This window comes from Arachis ipaensis, chromosome B7, assembly GCF_059453495.1.
Source record: "Arachis ipaensis isolate K30076 ecotype BB chromosome B7, ASM5945349v1, whole genome shotgun sequence".
NCBI lineage: Eukaryota > Viridiplantae > Streptophyta > Magnoliopsida > Fabales > Fabaceae > Arachis > Arachis ipaensis.
This window is the reverse complement of record NC_142442.1, coordinates 51,153,198-51,160,475: the sequence shown is the minus strand read 5'-3', so window position 1 is coordinate 51,160,475 and position 7,278 is coordinate 51,153,198.

Genomic DNA, 7,278 nt, shown 5'->3' with positions numbered 1-7,278 from the left:
CCGATGAGGTTGCTATTTGGTTATTTGCTTTTCCATTCTCTCTTGAGGGAAGAGCTAAAGAGTAGTTCTACACTTTGTCCGATGAGATTGTTGGCGATTGGAATTTGCTTAGAAGGGAGTTTTTAGACAAATTCTTTCCTTCGGAGGTGACAGATAGGTTAAGGAAAGAAATATCATGTATTATTCAAGGTGAATTGGAAACTCTCTATGAGTATTGGAAACATTTTCGGAAGCTTCTTGACTCATGCCCTCACCATATGATTGACACTCTAGTATTGATTAGTTACTTTTGCCAAGGAATGAAACCTCAAGATAAGATCCTTTTGGATGCTTTAAGTAATGGTTCCTTGACAAAGTATAGAACGGCGGAGGAAGCATGGCAACTTATCACCGACTTGGCCGAGTCAACCCAACATGCTAGACAAAGAAACAATCATCCAAGAGCCATAAATGAAGTTTCTTCTAGTGGAGAGACCGCTTTTCTTACCAAAACCTTGTGAGAGATGACCAATATTCTCAAGCAACTCCAACTCAATCAACAATAACCTCCACCTCCTCCACAACAACAATGTGAACAGTTGGTCCTTCAAAGAGTGTGCGGAATTTGCTCTTGTTACTCTAATTATATCGATGAATGCCCAAGTCTCCAAGAGGACAATACCTTGGTGGCTACTAATGCCTATTACAACCGCCCAAATCAAAGGTATCATCAACAAGGAGGCAACTATAATCAAGGGGGTAACTACAATCAAGGTTGGCAGGACAATCCCAACCAAGGATGGAGGCATAACTACAATCAAGGAGGTCGAGACAATGGTGGGAATCAAAGGTGGAATAATAACCACCAACAAAACCGGTACCAACAAAACCCTCTGTACCAACAACAAAACCAAAGAAAAACCTACCAAACCTACTAACCACCCCACCAAAGGCAAGCACCTCAACCCAACCAACCACAAGTCCCCCAAATCACCTATCCTTCTTCTTCCTCCAACCAAGATGAAACATTCCGAGCCATTCTTCAAGGGCAAAGAGACCTTCAAAATTCAATCCAAGCTATTCTAGCCCGTATGGAACCACCTTCTACCTCCACTACTCAACCTTCAAGTTCTAGTGCACTACCCTCTCAACCTTTATCCAACCCCAAGGGTGGCACCAACACCATCACCTTGAGGTCCGGCACTAAATTGCAAGAGAGGAGTCTCCAGGAGCCAACCCCAAGAAAAGTTACTCAAGATGATGATGTTGTTGAGGTAGAAGAAGTCGAAGAGGAGGATGAGGTGCAAGAGGTAGTTGAAGAAGAAGTTGATCAACCAAGGGATGGAGTTCCTAAGGATGGACATGTCTTGGAAGAAGCTACTCCAATTTCATTTCCTACGTTGGCAAGGAAGACCAAAAAGCAAGTGGAGCTAGATCCCAAGATGGTGGAAATATTTAAAAAGGATGAGGTGACTATTCTCCTTTTTGATGCTATTTGCCAAGTCCCTAAATATGCTAAGTTTCTAAAAGATCTGTGTATGAACAAGGAAAAGATTCATGATTTAGAAACTATTTCATTGGGAAGCTCAATTTCTGCTTTGATGGGTGTTATACTGGAGAAATGTGGTGATCCCGGTCCTTGTCTAGTGATGAACGGATTTTTGCTAGTAAAGAATTTCACAAAAGTAATCACGTTGTAAGTATAGTTTCTAAACCAACAAAGAATCCTTTCATACAAAAACTTGTTTGTCACTAAAGCAAACCCAATAAAATTAAATCGAAGTATTTAAATCTCGGGTCGTCTCTCAAGGAATTACAAGGAGGTGTAGTTATTATTGGTTATGAGATTGTATCTTTTTTTTTGGGTTTTTGGAAGGTTGAACAAGGAATATAAATGATAAGAAAATAAGCTAATAATTAAGAAAACTCTTGGCAAGGTATGAAAATTAGAAGTCTTATCTTAGTTATCCTTATCAATTGTGTTGAGAATTATTCATTGCTCCCACTTAGTTAACCTCTAACTATGAAGGAAAGTCAAGTGGACAAATCAATTTGATTCCTCAAGTCCTAGTCAACTCCTAAGAAAAGACTAGCTTTAGAGGGATCCAAATCAACCAGCAACTTCAATTATCAATCAACAAAGGAGTTTGATAACTCAAGAGTCTCCAATTACTCAACCAAAGCCAAAAGGGGAAAAATCTACACTAGCATCCTCCCAGGAATTTAATCAAACACTTGAAAGGCACAACATAAAAACATGGAAAAATCAGCAAGGGATATTAAATCCAAACAACCAATTTCAAACATCAATGACTAACAAATAAAGAGAGCAACCATAAATATGAAATACCTCAAATTGCATTAAATAGAGAAATCAAATCTAACAAGAGAATTCATGAACCAAATAGCAACATAAAGTAATCAATAAGGAAATAAATAAACTAGAATACTAGAACAATTAAGAGTAGAAGAGAAACTAAATTGAAGCAAAGTAGAATCTAAAATTAAGAAAAGCTAAACCTAAAATTCTAAAACTTAGAGAGAGGAGAGAGCCTCTCTCTCTAGAAAACTACATCTAAAACCTAAATTGTGCGAATGAATTGATAAATGAATGAATGAATGATTCTTCCACTCTGCAGCTTTTAATCTTTGTTTTCTGGGCCGAAAACTGGGTCAAAAGCAGCCCAGAAATCGCCCCCAGCGTTTTCTGATGCGTCCAGCACGTGGCTCTGTCACGCATACGCATGATCCAGGCATGCGTGTCGCCTAACAGTATAGAAACTATGGCAAATTATATATCATTTTAAAGCCCTGGATGTTAGCTTTCCAACGCAACTAGAACCGCCTTATTTGGACCTCTGTAGCTCAAGTTATGGTCGATTTAGTACAAAGAGGTTAGGCTTGACAGCTCAACAATTCCTTCAATTTCTTGTATTCCTTCCACTTTTGCATGCTTCCTTTCCATCCTCTAAGTCATTCCTGCCCTATAAACCCTGAAATCACTTAACACACATATCAAGGCATCGAATGGTAATAAGAGAGGATTAAAATTAGTAATTTAAGGCCAAAGAAGCATGTTTTCAATCATAGCACAAAATTAGGAAGGAAAATGTAAAACATGTGAATTATATGAATAAGTGTGAGTTTAGTGAATAAAATCCACTCAATTAAGTACAAAATGTACCACGAAATAGTGGTGCATCATCTAGTCACTTGCACTATAGATGGCGTACAATTTGTTGATTGCATGTGTGATTTAGGTGCTTGTGTTAGCATTATGCCTTTATCTGTTTATGATACATTGAAGCTTCCACCGTTGAAACGGTCGGTGGCCCAGTTTGTTTTGGTGGATAAAAGTATAATTTCTGTGGTTGACATTGTGGAAGATGTTTTAGTGGGTATAAAGGGATTGGTCTTTCCAATTGATTTCCATATTCTTGAGATGCCCCCTAGTGACTCTGGAAGAACATCATCTATCTTGCTTGGGAGGCTGTTTTTGAAGACCTCCCGGTTTAAATTGGAAGCTTTTTCGGGTACCTACTCTTTTGAGATCGATGGAAGAGCGGTGAGCTTTAATCTTGATGAAGCCATGAGACATCCACCGGAGGACCATTCTATCTTTCGATGTGATATGATTGATAATGTTGTGGCCGAAGTCCACCATGATAGTCTTAATGAGAAGAATATGATTCAAGGTCCAAGTGTGGGGAGCCCCATGAATGTGAAGAAGACAACTTACCACCTCCGGTGTTGCCGGATGATCAAGTGCCAAGTCATGAACAAAGTGCAGATTTGATACCACTTCCATCCCACCTAAAATATGCCTTTCTTAAAGAAAATCAAAAGCTCACGATGATCATTGCAAAGGAGCTTACCTCCCAACAAGAGGAGAAATTGCTTCATATCTTGAGAAGAAACAAAAGGGCTATTGGGTGGAGCTTGGCAGACATAGTTGGCATAAGCCCTCAAGTTTATGAACACCACATTTTTCTAGAAGATGGAGCCAAGCCTATTCGGAAATCTCAAAGGCATCTAAATCCCACCATTCTAGAGGTTGTGAAGAAAGAGGTGACCCGATTGCTAGAGGCCGACATTATCTACCCGATTTCGGATAATGAGTGGGTGAGCCCCGTGCAAGTGGTTCCGAAAAAGTCCGGTGTCACTACAGTCAAGAATGAAAGTGGGGAGCTTATAGCCACAAGGGTTCAAAACTCATGGAGGGTCTGTATCGACTGTAGGCTCTTGAATTTGGCTACTAGGAAGGACCATTTTCCATTACCGTTCATCGATCAAATGCTCGATCGCTTGTCCGGTAAATCTCATTACTGTTTTTTAAATGGCTATTCTGGTTACTTCCAAATCCATGTTGCTCTAGAAGATCAAGAGAAAATCACTTTCACATGTCCCTTTGGAACATATGCCTACAAAAGAATGCCATTTGGCTTGTGTAACGCACCGGCTATGTTCCAAGGGTGTATGATGAGTATATTTGCAGATCTTCTTGAGCATTGTATGGAGGTGTTTATGGATGATTTTAGTGTTTATGGGGACTCCTTTGATCTTTGTTTGGATAATCTTGCAAAAGTATTAGAGCGGTGTACTAAATCAAACCTTGTGCTTAACTTTGAAAAATGCCACTTTATGGTGAGACAAGGTATTGTTTTAGGTCACATCGTCTCTAATGATGGTATTTCTGTTGATCTGGCAAAGGTCAATATTATTTCTGGTTTAACTTACCCGTCTTCTGTGAGGAAAGTTTGTGCTTTTCTTGGTCATGCAGGTTTCTACCGGCGTTTCATCAAGGACTTTAGTAAGGTTGCACTACCCCTCTCTCGGTTGTTGCAAAAGGATGTGGAGTTTGATTTGAGTGAAGATTGCATAGAGGCATTTGACAAGCTGAAGATTGCTTTGATCTAAGCTCTTATTGTGAGAGGGCCTGACTAGAGTAGGCCATTCGAGATTATGTGTGACGCATCTAACTATGCGGTAGGAGCGGCGCTGGCTCAGCACGAAGGTAAAAATTCCTATGTCATTGCTTATGCCTCTAAGACTCTAGATGGTGCCCAATCTAACTATACTACGATTGAGAAGGAATTGCTAGCAATTTTTTTTGCCTTGGATAAATTCCGAGCCTATTTACTTGGATCCAAAGTGGTAGTATATTCAGACCATGCAGCGTTGAAATATTTGTTGGCCAAGAAAGAGTCAAAACCAAGGTTGATCCGATGGGTATTGCTTTTGCAAGAGTTTGATCTAGAAATCAAGGATAAGAGTGGTTCCCAAAATTTAGTGGCGGATCACTTGAGTCGCCAAAAACACACAAAGGGTGATCCCACTCCTATCAATGATGCATTTCCTCTTGAGAGCTTGCTAGCAATATCCAAGGTGATCCCTTGGTATGCACCCATTGCTAATTATTTGGTTGGTCGCACCTTTCCTCCCAATTTCTCTCAACATCAAAGGGATAAGCTCAAGAACGAATCCAAATATTATATATGGGATGACCCATATTTATGGAGATGTGGTGCCAACCAAATAATTAGGTGTATTCCACAATCCGAGTTTCAGTCTATATTGGAGGCTTGCCACTCTTCTGAGGGTGGTGGCCACTTTGGTCCTCAAAGAACTGCTAGAAAGATCTTAGACTGCGAATTTTGGTGGCCTACACTCTTTAAGGATGCCTCTCTCTTTTGTAACTCTTGCTCCCACTTTCTAAGGTTTGGAAATATTTTCAAGAGGGATGAGATACCCCAACAAACTATGTTGTTTTGTGAAATTTTTTATGTTTGGGGTATTGACTTCATGGGCCCCTTTCCAAACTCTAATGGTTTTCTAGATGTTCTACTTGCTGTTGATTATGTCTCCAAGTGGGTGGAAGCGAATTCCATCCGTACTGATGATGCTAATATGGTTATCTCTTTTGCTCGGAATAACATCATTTGTCACTTTGGATCACCACGAGCAATCGTGAGTGATCAATGCTCTCATTTTTGTAACAAGAGAATGACAGGTTTGATGAAGAAGTATGGCATCATTCACAAGGTGGCTACGGCCTACCACCCCCAAACAAATGGCCAAGCCGAAGTCTCTAACCAGGAAATCAAGCACATATTGGAGAAGATTGTGAAGCCTCATAGGAGGGATTGGAGTTCTAAGCTCGGAGATGCGCTAAGGGCTTACCCGACGGCTTATAAGACACCAATTGGTATGAGCCCGTTCCGGCTAGTCTATGGAAAGGCTTGCCATCTCCCAGTGGAGGTGGAACACAAGGCTTACTGGGCCATAAAGGAATGCAACTTAGGATTGGGGGGAGTTGGAATCGAAAGGAAGTTACAGTTGGTAGAGTTGGAGTGCCTTCGATTGGAAGCCTATAAGAATTCAAGGCTCTACAAAGAGAGGATGAAGGCGGTGCATGATAAGAACATCAAGAGAAGAAAGTTTAGAGCTGGGGATCTAGTCCTCCTCTACAACTCAAGATTGAGGTTAATGCCAGGCAAGTTAAGATCAAGGTGGGAAGGACCTTATAGGGTGGAGAAAGCTGAGCGGCCTGAGCCATATGGGGTCTTTGAACGAACTGAATTTCTGTCGGTAAAGAATTTTTATAAAAATATAATCGCGTTGTAAGTATAGTTTCTAAACCAATAGAGAATCCTTTTGTACAAAAATTTGGTTATCACAAGTAACAAAACCCAATAAAATTTATAACTGAAGTATTTAAACCTCGGGTCGTCTCTCAAGGAATTGCAGGGAAGTATGATTTATTATTGGTTATGGAAAATTGTATATTTTTGGGTTTTTGAAATAAGGAACAAGTAATTTAAATGGCAAGAAAAATAAATTAATGATAAAGAAAACTCTTGCAAGGTATAAGAACTGAAAATCCCATCCTAGTTATCCTTATCAGGTGTGATAAGAATTGTTATTGCTCCCACTTAGTTAACCCTTACTAAATAAAGGAAAGTCAAGTGGACCAACCAATTTGATCCTCCAGTCCTAGTCAACTCCTGTGGAAAGACTAGCTTTAGAGCGATCCAAATCAATCAGCAATTTCTAATTTTCAATCAACTGCTGAGTCTGATAACTCAAGTGTTACCAATTACTTAACCAAAGCAAAAAGGGAATAAATCTTAAATTAAATTGAAAGCATCATAAATAGAATAAAATAATCATTAATCTGAAATACCTCAAATTGCATTTAAACATAAATTCAAATCTAACATGGGAATGTTCACAAGCCAATTTGGCAACATAAGTCAAATACAAGTAAAAGCATTAGAATAAATAAAAGTAGAAGAGAAA